Source organism: Lathyrus oleraceus, chromosome 2 (genome assembly GCF_024323335.1).
Source record: "Lathyrus oleraceus cultivar Zhongwan6 chromosome 2, CAAS_Psat_ZW6_1.0, whole genome shotgun sequence".
NCBI lineage: Eukaryota > Viridiplantae > Streptophyta > Magnoliopsida > Fabales > Fabaceae > Lathyrus > Lathyrus oleraceus.
In genome coordinates, this window is record NC_066580.1 from 351,503,157 (window position 1) to 351,515,170 (window position 12,014).

Sequence of the window (12,014 nt, forward strand, 5' to 3'; positions counted from 1 at the left end):
GTCAACTTTCTATTTTTGGAAATCTCTTGTTTGACATCAAATTCTTCACTGTGGATGTTTGACATGTTATATGAGGCTTATGTGGGCATGAATGAGACCTCTCAGACCAATTCCCACCATCAAATCACTGATTAAATGCACAGTTGACCATAGTTGACTTCAGTTGACTTTGCTAGGGTTTTGGTTGACTGAACCAGGCTCTGATGAATTCCAAGCCCCTACCACTTGATATCTTGATTCAAAATGATGTCACAACTCATATGAACTCTTGATGAATGATCATGGTGCCCAAATTCTTCAGGAATGGCCACCATCTATCTCAATGACTGACTTTGACTGATTTGACCTAATTGGCTTCATCTGCAAGTAACATGGTTAGATGACAATATTTTTGTACCTTTGGTTAATAAACAGATGAAAAGCAATGATATACAAATGCAACACATGCTTGGTGATCAAGAATCACACTCACAAGATAACCCACCCACTAGGAGGGGAAGCAAAGGTGCACAAAGATCCTTGAGGCAATGATGTGGTATGATATGATGCCATGAGGGATCTTAGGGACAAAATTGGGGTCTTACAGATGCCCCTATTTAAGGTCATTCTAGCCGGAGAAGTGAAGTTTAGAAATCTTCATCTCGACGCGGTAGAATGGGCTTAAATAACAGTAATGAGACAAATTTTGGTCCCTAAGAGACCTCATGATGCAAACGTATGCATGCAAAAGACACAAACTCTGTGGGGAATACAGTTCACACAGAAGAAGAGACGATCCATCGGAGTAATACACTCACCAGGAACAGAGACTCTAACAAGACTCTCATTGGGGATAGTAAAAGAAAAAGAATGCGTGAGCAGGGCACGACTTCAAGTTGGGGAAAAACAAAACTGACACAGCGTGAACAAGACACGACTCTGATTAGGGTAAAACAGAAATCAGACTGGAGACCTTACTGGGGAGTGAAGGACTCACACTGGGGAAAAGAAAATTCCAAAGGAAAAACATCCACTGGAGAGACACAAGCTGACTCCTGGGGAGAAGCAATAGGAAACTCCACTGGGGAAGCACCAAAGAATGAGATGTTACCGGTATAAGGGTAACAAACTCAGGAAGAATGAATATCTAAGACCGGTATAAGGGTGAGAGATATCAATCAACTAAACATCTGAGAAAGACCTGAAGAAGGCACATAAACTCAGGCAAATCTGACTCCACAAGAGACTGAGGTCATAATAGGGAGCAGAAAGGAAGGAACACCAGGGATACCGAGGTATATAATAGGTGACCGACCAAAGCGTGAATTGGTATATATGCCAAAACACTCATCATCCGAAAGGAGGGCTTGAAAAAGCAAATCGACTTACAGGATGGACATTCGAATCCACAACGGGAAGACGAACCTTACTCAACTTGGGGACACAAACCCAAAGAGTGCATGAGATAAAAATATCAATTACCGGCAGACCGTGGATAAGAAAACTCGCATGAGATATATTATCTATTACCGTCAGAACGTAGATAATAAACTCGCATGGTAAGAAACACCAGAGATACCGAAGCATATAATAGGTGATCTACCGAAAACGTGAATTGGTATATATGCCAAAACACTCATCATCCGAAACACAAACTGGTTAAAGGATGGATATTCGATTCTACAAAGAATATGAATCTTGCTCAGCTGGGGAAGATCAACAAAGGATTCCAACTAAAGAGCGCATGAGGCATATTATTCATTACCGGCAAACCGTGAATAATATACTCGAAAGGAAAAGACACCAGAGATACCGAAGTATATAATAGGTGACTAACCGAAAAGGAGAGACAATCGATACCAAGCATCCGGGTAAACGAAAGACAACTCAAAGGGATAAATTGCAAGCATCCGGCAATTATCCAACAACAGAGAATATTCGATTCCACAAAGGGAAATAACGAATCTTACTCGACAAGGGAAACGCGAAAGGCTTCGACTGAAGAGTGCATGAGATATATTATTCATTACCGGCAGACCGTGAATAACATACTCTCATGGAAGATTATCCACAACCGGTATAAGGGTTAATAAAGGATAAATCAACCAAAAAGAAAGGTATCGGGATACCAACTAGGTATATAATGATGACCAATCAAAAGGAGCAACAGACATTACCAACAAGAGGGTAAATGAAAGGCGATCTGCTGAGGATTCACTGGTGAGAATCAATGATCCGGGGATGAATTGCATAAACAGCAATTATCCACAACGACAAGCTGGGGATATATTGATGACAATCAACTATCCGGGGAACGCAATCACTGACAAACGGTGAAGGGACCGTTGGGGATAAATTGCAAGCATCCGGCAATTATCCAACTGTACCATAAGGCACAAACTCCGCTGGGGAGAAACATCAACACTTGGGATTTTACATCTACCGAATACGGGGTAGAAGACCACAAACTCAACCGGGGATAGAAATCACCACAGGGAGACACCAACTCTGTTAGGGATAAAACCACAACAACAGAAATCCACTTATAATCAGGACGAACCACAAAGGTTACCTCTGTTAGGGAAAAATAGATAGGACTTACAATTACCGAATACGAGGTAATAGTCATACTCTGATGGGGATAACCATGAATTAGGGTTTACATCTACCGAATACTGGGTAGAAGACCAACAACTCTGCGTGGGGATAGAACAAATCACAAATCCGCACGGGAAACCAAAAATTAGGTTTATAAAAAACCACAAACTCTGTTGGAGAGTAAGAAACAGGATTTACGACTACCCCCTACTAGGTAGAAAACCAACAATTCTTGCCGAGGAATAAAAGGTATATAACCACCAATTCCGCTGAAAGGGCAAAGAAAATAGGACTTACAACTACCGGTATAAGGGTAGAGGCCCGAAAAAACTCCGCTGGGGAACAACCCACTGGGAAGCACAAGTCAATGACAAATAGCCAATCCGGGAATAATCCGAAAGGACAGACTGAATCAAAAGACGTCCTAATGAGGATGTAACTCAAATAGGAAAATCCATCCCAATATATATGTTGGGAGGAAACGGAAGAAACCGTCATCCACGAGGATATATCTCAGTGGGGAACTGCAGAAGGAAAGATAACAGACACTTTCTGCTTATGGGGTTGACTCTATATGGAGAGATTTTAACACCCGACATCTGCTAGGGAGATCTTATAAAGGAGATCTGCACCACCATAGCAAGGAATAATCAACAAAAGATATATGGCGAGAAATACAACATGAATATCTGAATGTTTATGAATATGCATGAATATGCGTGATTTATGTTTGATGAATGCTGACAAAACAGACATATCTAACACAAACAGGTCCAGGAATCAAACGCCCGGTATTATACTTCCAGGGGAAAACCAACTGGAAAGTCAATCTGCGGAGATTTACATGCTATAAAGCGTAGATCTGCTGGTACTGCTGGAGAGCAGAGGATTAGAGATATCAGGGTACACCAAATCTCTGAGTGCTGGGTCAGCAAACAAACCAACATGGGTACAGAAAGTCACAACGGGCAAAACAGCCACCAAGACGAATCTGTTGAGGAACAAGAGAAAATCTCGAAGATCCGCAGGGGATCTCAGCATCAACTGAGAAACAAAGAGTTCTGCAACTCCAAACAACTCCGGGGAACAACCCACTGAAGGAGAATAACATCATCAAAGTAGAATCCAACTGCATAAGCAACTCTACTGGGGAAAACTGCTGCTGGATAAAACTGAGTCTTCAACAACACCCTGCTTGCAACTATGCTGAGTCGCCATCTGTCGCACCTCGAAAAATGCGATTCCTCGCGATGGTCGCGGAAAAATTTATGTTCGAACAGAGTCGCCACCGAACTTTATTTATCCCAATGAAGGAATAGGAAAATATCGATAAAACCTTTGAAAAATAGAATAATGGTCGTCGCAACCATATTCGGGTTCGGGAGTCGATTACGCAAGGGGAAGGTATTAGCACCCCTCACGTCCGTTGTACTCAACGGGAACCTTTTAGTCCAATTTGCTATTTGAATGTTAATTACATGTTATTTGCTTTTCTTAGGGTAATTAGAATTGATGATAGATATGGATGAAGACCTCAGAAGGGGAAATGGGAGGTTTTTTATTAGTGTGCTCGCGAAGATACAGCAATCTCCTGCCTACGTATCCTTATGGTGCAATAAGGAAATAAGAGCAATCGTAGTTCGGGGAACTACGGTTTTTGTTGGTGTCTTTTAATGAACGACTGTGTAGATCGCGGTCTAAAGGCTAAACGTTGGTGTTTTTGTATGGCATTGGAAGCGGATCAATATGTCTCTCTGGCTTCCTTGGTCTTTGTTGAGCATGTTGGCGCTGCTGATGTGGAGTGTTATGTCGTTTGTATGGCTGCTGAGGTGGAATCTGTTGTTGATGTTGAAGAGGTCCTTGAGTTGTAGGATACTGACCATGTGGAGAGAATGATGTCTGGTGTGAAGCTTGTGGAGCTTCCCATATTGCGTTAATTTCAGCTTCTTCTTCCTTTTGGGAACTAGGAATAGATTCACTCTCCATGCTCTGGCTATTTGAGGCGCATTGGATTTTTCCACTTTTGAGGCCATTCTCGATGCGTTCTCCAATTGACACCAAGTGAGCGAAGTCTGATGCTGCACTGCTAATCATCCTTTTGAAGTAAGGACTTTGCAAGGTATCCCTGAATAATTCCATCACTTCTTTGTCTAAGAGTGGTGGTTCAACACGAGCTGCAAACTCTTTCCATCTATGGGCATACCCTCTGAAGGATTCGTTGCTTTCCTGAGACAAGGCTCTCAACTGCATGCGATCGGGAGCCATGTCCAAATTGTATTTGTACTGCTTCAAAAAGGCATTAGCTAGGTCTATCCATGACTGAACATGGTTCCTTTCTAACTTCATATACCAACTCAATGATGCCCCAGTCAAACTGTCCTGAAAACAGTGAATCATTAGCTTATCATCGTGGGCATGAGAGGTCATTTTTCGACAAAACATCACCAAATGGTGCTTTGGACAGCTATCCCCTTTGTACTTCTCAAATTCTGGTACTTTAAATTTTGGGGGTATAACTAGGCCAGGTACCAAACACATGTCTAAGGCACTCTGTTCAACAGTATCTTGTCCTTCTATGGCCTTGAGCTTTTTCTCTAGCACGCGGCATCTTTTAGAAATCTCATCATCTTGTGGTTGTTCAGTATTAACCACAAGGCTTGTCCCATGGGAATCTGGCACAGAGAATGCAAAGCTATGATACTCAACATCATCATGATATGAGGAACCCTTATCTCGAACAATATGACGTTCTTGTACAACCGAGTTATTAATTGGGGTTCGCGCAAGCTGAGGTTGGGTAGGACTATTTACTGGAGCTAACACCATATTCTCAACCACTGCAGTCTGCTGAATGTTGTCCTCCCTCTTTGCTAAATCTATCATAGCCTCCACAAGTTGGTCTATCTGGATTTTCATCGAGTCAACATCTCCCCTCAATGCAATATGACTTTGCTCCAATGGATCCATAATCTTTCCAGAGCTACTTCAAGTTCTATAGAATATCGGGAATTCAACTGCGGGTTATGGACAAAGGATGGGATGAGTTTTTTTGTTTATGAAAATGATATGCAATTCATGTTGATGAGATGAGAATGCATGAAATTTTGTATTTTAGGTATGCAAAGAAAATGTAATTCAGGTATAGTTAGGATCCAGGATAACACGAGTATCATATGATACACCACATACAGAGGTTCTATGTTCTATACCCCACACACAAAGGATGGCTCCTAAGGTTGTTTCTTTTTATGATAAGAACTTAAAGTCACGGATCGAGCTCAGTCCTCCATCGCAATAATGGGCTAGCCACATCAAAATGGAAGTTCTGAATCGATCTACTCTAAGTGGGATCCTCGTATTGTTCGAGCAGGGTGTAGACCCTTCGGTTCAATACTACATGATCGCCAATCATGAAGATGGACTTCGGTTTAAGGCGAGGTTCCTATAGTCATGGACCATGTTCAACGTTTCCTCGCAATAATGGGCTAGCCATATTATGATGGAAATTCTGAACAGATCTACTCTAGGTGGAGTTCTCGTATTGTCCCAATGAGGTGTACACCCCTCGGTTCAATACTACACAACTCCGGGTTCTAAGTTCTTCTCAAAGCTCTGGTACATAGCTTATCTCACAACATGTGTCAAACACCATAGATCACCCAACATAATAGCAGAATAAATTACATAGCATAAATAATACATCAAGATATACAGGAGCAAATTAAAAGCGGTATTCTAACATTCATAGCAAATTGACTAAGTTAGGCTTGACTCTCTCTAGCATGGAGCTATGTCCCCAGCAGAGTCGCCATCTGTCGCACCTCGAAAAGTGCGATTCCTCGCGATGGTCGCGGAAAAATTTATGTTCGAACAGAGTCGCCACCGAACTTTATTTATCCCAATGAAGGAATAGGAAAATATCGATAAAACCTTTGAAAAATAGAATAATGGTCGTCGCAACCATATTCGGGTTCGGGAGTCGATTACGCAAGGGGAAGGTATTAGCACCCCTCACGTCCGTTGTACTCAACGGGAACCTTTTAGTCCAATTTGCTATTTGAATGTTAATTACATGTTATTTGCTTTTCTTCGGGTAATTAGAATTGATGATAGATATGGATGAAGACCTCAGAAGGGGAAATGGGAGGTTTTTTATTAGTGTGCTCGCGAAGATACAACAATCTCCTGCCTACGTATCCTTATGGTGCAATAAGGAAATCAGAGCAATCGTAGTTCGGGGAACTACGGTTTTTGTTGGTGTCTTTTAATGAACGACTGTGTAGATCGCGGTCTAAAGGCTAAACGCTGGCTTGTCTACTCTCGGCGGAGGCTTAAGCGTTGGTTTGTTATGCGCATTAGAAAGGATTAACAGTGTTCTTTTTGAAAAGAGTGTTTTGGTCACGCGGGGGTGACAAGTTGAATTGATGTGTTTGGGTGTTTTGATTTGGTTTCGATCGCGCGGGGGCAAGAAATTAGTTTGATTTGTTTGAAATGTTTTTTGGATAATCGACGAAAGATTGAGCAATGTGGTGTTCACCAATCGTCCAATTCTTTCGAGGAGTAATAAGGCGTCCGCCTTTTAGTCCCTTTTCATTCGAATTATTTTGAAAGTTTGTTTGTGGATGTTGAATACGCACGGTAGTGAGGCGTACGCCTCCTACTTGCTTATTCAAAGAATAATGAGGCGTACGCCCCTTATTCCTTTATCCAAGTTTATTTAGCGTGTTTTAGTCGGAAGTCGATAATTTGTGCAATATGGCGTTCGCCAATTATTCAAATAATCGAAAGATGGCGAGGCGTACGCCTCTCATCTTTTATCATCCGAAGTTTAAATTGTAAAAGAAATATGTTCTTAGATGTTGTATTCGATTTGCGAAGGTAGTTTGTATTTGAATTGGTAGGTTTGGATTTATTCGATTGTGGTTTTGATTTGATGACGAAGATTCGAGCAATGTGGCGTACGCCAATTATTCGAATAATCGAGAGATAATGGAGCGGATGCTCATTAATCTCCTTTTCATTTAAAGATTAATTATTAAAATAGAGACTTCTAGGATAATTAATTAATTGGGGGAGTAACTTTAATTTTAAGAGTTTTTAGGGTTTTAATTAAATGACGAAAATTCGAGCAATATGGCGTACGCCAATTATTCGAATAATCGAGAGATAATAAAGCGGAAGCTTACTATTCTCCTTTTCATTCAAAATTAATTTAAAAAAAATGCTTTTAGGATTTGTAATTAATTGGGGGAGTGATTTTAATTTTATAGAATTTTTAGGGTTTAAATTTAATGACGAAGATCCGAGCAATATGGCGTACGCCAATTATTCGAATAATCGAGAGATAATGAAGTGGATGCTCACTATTCTCCTTTTCATTCAAAGATTAATTGAAATATTTTTAGAAAGTATATTAATTAAATATTGAATTTTATAAACATATGAAATAAGAAATTAATTGAACTAAATAGACAGGGTGTATGGGAAATAAATAAGGGGTAAAGCCCCAACATGCGTCTAAAGTTCGTAATGGGCCCTAAAGCCCAAACCCCTTTTTTTGAAACTGAAGCAACCGAACAGGATGAAAAAAAAACAATGGGTCGGTGGGCTTTAAGCCTAATGTCTACTTGTACCTGTCCAGTCCGTGTGACAACATCTGAGTGGGCAGCTGTACAGCTGCCCTAAGCGCAGCCGTGAATGGCTTTCGGCCTTCATGGAAGAAGACTTGTGGCACTTCTTCTTGGAAATCTCTATCGACACTTAACGCACATTAAACCTATTACAATTACCTATTCTCATTACTACATCATTAATCAATATTAACTATGCTTAGGAACCATTACCATTGCCAACAGAATAAACACATAAACTCACAATGAGATCTACCCAGTTTGTTCCCCTCTTAATTTATAAATCGACCTTTCCTCTTCCATACGAATCCAACAGAAGGGTATCCAAAAAAAATCTGTTAAACCAGATCCAAACGAGTAATGATTTTAAATATACAAAACAAACCATACCAACAGAGGAGATCAACAAAAACTCTAAACTACAATGTACGACGGTTTGGTTGAATACAGAGGTAGCCAAGCCATTACAACCGATACCTAATGGACGAGAATCGCGGATGAAACGGACAAAAAGAAGATACAATAAATAGTTACCCACTCGGAGGTTCCGTAACCTTTGAATTTGATGAGATCTTGTGAGTTCCGACGAAGGTTCTAGCCGACACGGGATTTTCGGACGAGGTGTGACTCCGCTCTTTTGCTTCGTCAATGACCCTCCTCCTCTTATTCTTTTGAGAAATCTCAGGTTCGACTTCTTAAGTTTTTTAGCCCCCTTAGTTCGGATTATGCATCTGAAACCTTGACCAACTTTTGGATTCTTTAGGGTTTGGGTTGTCTTTGTGGATTTTCGCCAGGGTAACCTTCCTCTTCTCTCTTGTCTTGCTGCGATCGGAGTTGCTACCAAGGTAGTGGTTTTTAGCTCAAACTTGTTGAGATTCAGTGTGAAATCTCAACAGGCTTAGAAATTTTAGAGCTCTAATAAGTGTTTTGGATTTGTTTTCCGCAGAGTAACGACGCTCTAGGAAGGAGTCCCCTTTCAATCGGTTAGATCCTCTTTTTATAGAGTGAAATGAGGTCCCCAAAATCATGTGCGGATCATTGGCAGCTGGTGCAAAAAGAATCATTCCGTTGGCAGGGGATTTTCCTTAGATTTCGTGGGGACCAAAGGTATGTGAGTCATTTCTTTGTTTTGTCTGTAGTGAAATCCACCAAAAAATGTGGTCCTGCATTAGCTCCATTTTACTGCTGGGAATACTTGCGTGCTTGTGGTAAAAATCTCGATTTTTACTGTCCTTTAACTCTGAGTTTTTCACAGGTTTTGGTTAACTGATGCGAAGAGGAGAAGTTACCACTGATGTGCTGCAGGATATTGCCATGAATTCACACATTGATGTAGGGTCTTCATGTTGCCATTGAGACTTTATAAACAATTTAACTTGTGATATTTATTGGCTACTTAATGACATTTTCATGACACTTTGGTTGGGTTGGTTTTATGCAGGTTGTGCATTTTCTAGCATTTTCACTTGGTCAGGTGATCCGATCAACCAGTCCTAAACATTAACAGCAGCCCTTCCATGATGCGATACCTTTCGGCGATACCTCTAGGAGCCTCGACACTGACCTTGGTACCATTCGATAACAAGACCAGAGACTTTAACGGAAGGGTTGTCTTGCTAGTTCCTGTTATCATTTCCATTATGTCCTGGTTATTTCGCATCTGCTGGTACGGCCTGCTTTGACTATCAGCAATGTTGATTGCATCAGGGATCGGCAGACCAATTTAAGGAAGACGTATGATTAATATGATCCTTGGCTCGTTATGTCTTTCTTCATGGACTTTATTCAAATTATATTTCATCTTCTTTAGGACCTCAATAATAACTTGAATAGGTTTTTTGATCCTCTAATAAGTGAGTGATCTCCATGACCTGTTTAAGAATCCCAACAGCCTTGAGTTTCTTTTCATGGCTTTGGCTGAGTATCAGGAGGGAGTCGGTAATGCTTTGACAACTTGTTTTTCTCGCAGGTTGTACACATGTTGGAAATGCGATTAGAGAATGATTTGTAAACCCGGAAATGGCTCAAATGTCGGCTTTGCTTTATTTCCTCTTTTGATATGCAGCAGGTATGATACTGAAGATGATGATGCATCAATTTAAATGTTGTGATTTGCTGCTGATTCATGTTTTTGTTGTTTCTGTTTCAGTTTTGGTCACAGCTTTGTAGCTTTAGGGAATCGTGTGGGGGACACCGTTGAAACTCTTATTTAATTCACAAATGCCTTTATCTTCGAGTTGCATTGGCTACCATTCAGCGTCACTGTGATGTCTTCGTTTGCAGCCAACTCAATGTTGCGGCTTTGCTGGGAACACTACCGTTAGCAGTTCTGGTTTACTATACCGTTATGCTATTTGCTTGGCCACTTTGCGGTTTTGAAATGTTGAAGTGTTTGTACGAACATGCTGTATTGTATGAACATGTGATATTGTTAGCTATTGTGTTAGCATTTGAATAAAATTTTGTCATAGTAACAATTACTTTTTGGTTTTGGACATTTGCCTGTGAAGTAGCTTAACAAACCTTCCCGTGTTGTTTGGTTCATGGTGTATAATGTCGGCTTATTTGTTTATTCCATGAAATGGATATGACGGCTTCCATGACAGGGGTACCGCCATGCCTTTGGTTCATTCCACTGATAGGTCACTGCTTAATTTTGGTGCATCCTACTGTTTTGGTTTTTCTCAACAGGTTATGCTCACTGCTAGCTATGGAAAGCGAAATGCAGGAGGATTTTACTGCATTCTGTTAGCAGCCACACAGGAAAAAGTACCAGTTTCTACGGCAGATTTATGGTTTGACAAGAGCTGCCTTGATGGTGGTTTCACACTCACTGCTTGTGGTGAATTTGCGGTGTAGTTTTGTATATGTTGTAATGATGCTTAGGTTATGTACTTTGGTCATTGTATTGTGTATGTTGTATGTGAGTTGGTTTTTGGTTGTAAATGAGAATGGGCAAGGTTTATGTAATGGAATTGGTTTTTTGGAATGAACATGATTTACATCGTCTTATGTATGGTAGTGTAAAGAACAGTGGATTAATGATTTATTTTAGGTTTTTATTTACGATGAAATGCATGTCATGCTATGCATATGATGCAAAATTAAAATCAATTCTATGAAAATTTAAATATGCCCGGACAAAATTGGGGTATGACAGCTGCCCCTATTTAATTACCTTGAACCAGAAAGTATATATGACAGTAGTCTTTGTACATTCGTGGTGGAAGATAATTAAATACGAAAAGACCCGAATTTTGTCCTTCGAAATGCAATGGAGAAATGCAGAAAGAAAAATGCAGTGAGAAATACAGTAAGAAAGGTAAAATGAGGTAAATGAAACAGTCGAGACTATCTGGGAATCGTCAGAACAACATCTTGGATGTCATAATCGAGATATTCCAGTAATGGAATGATACCTCAACTGTATCTAAGACTTTCTGATAATTAGCAGAACAGTGTCTCGATTTGAACGCACGAGATTCTCTGAGGATCAACGAAGCAGTACCTTATATGATATAATTGAGATATTCCGACAAGGGAATGATACCTCAACCGTATCTAAGATTCTCCGAGGATACCTAGAGCAGTATCTCTAAAAATGAATGAGACTCTTCATATTGATGAAACAGTATCTCAAACAGCAGAAACGAGATTCTCTGTATCGAGTCGAAGCAGCATCTTATCTGATAGAATTAAGATATTCCGAACAAGGGAATGATACCTTAATTAAATCTAAGACTCTTCGAGGATACTAGAGAAGTATCTCTAAAAACTGAATGAGACTCTTCATATTGATGAAGCAGC

General features: G+C 40.3%; 1 long non-coding RNA gene across 1 annotated transcript; it reads left to right on the forward strand.

Moving 5' to 3' along the window:
* The first annotated feature begins 9,403 nt into the window (after positions 1-9,403).
* On the forward strand, positions 9,404-10,567 carry LOC127119479 (uncharacterized). The gene is made up of 4 exons (XR_007802834.1): positions 9,404-9,539; positions 9,649-10,060; positions 10,177-10,275; positions 10,357-10,567. It is a non-coding gene; the product is annotated as an uncharacterized LOC127119479 (long non-coding RNA).
* The last annotated feature ends 1,447 nt before the right edge of the window (positions 10,568-12,014 follow it).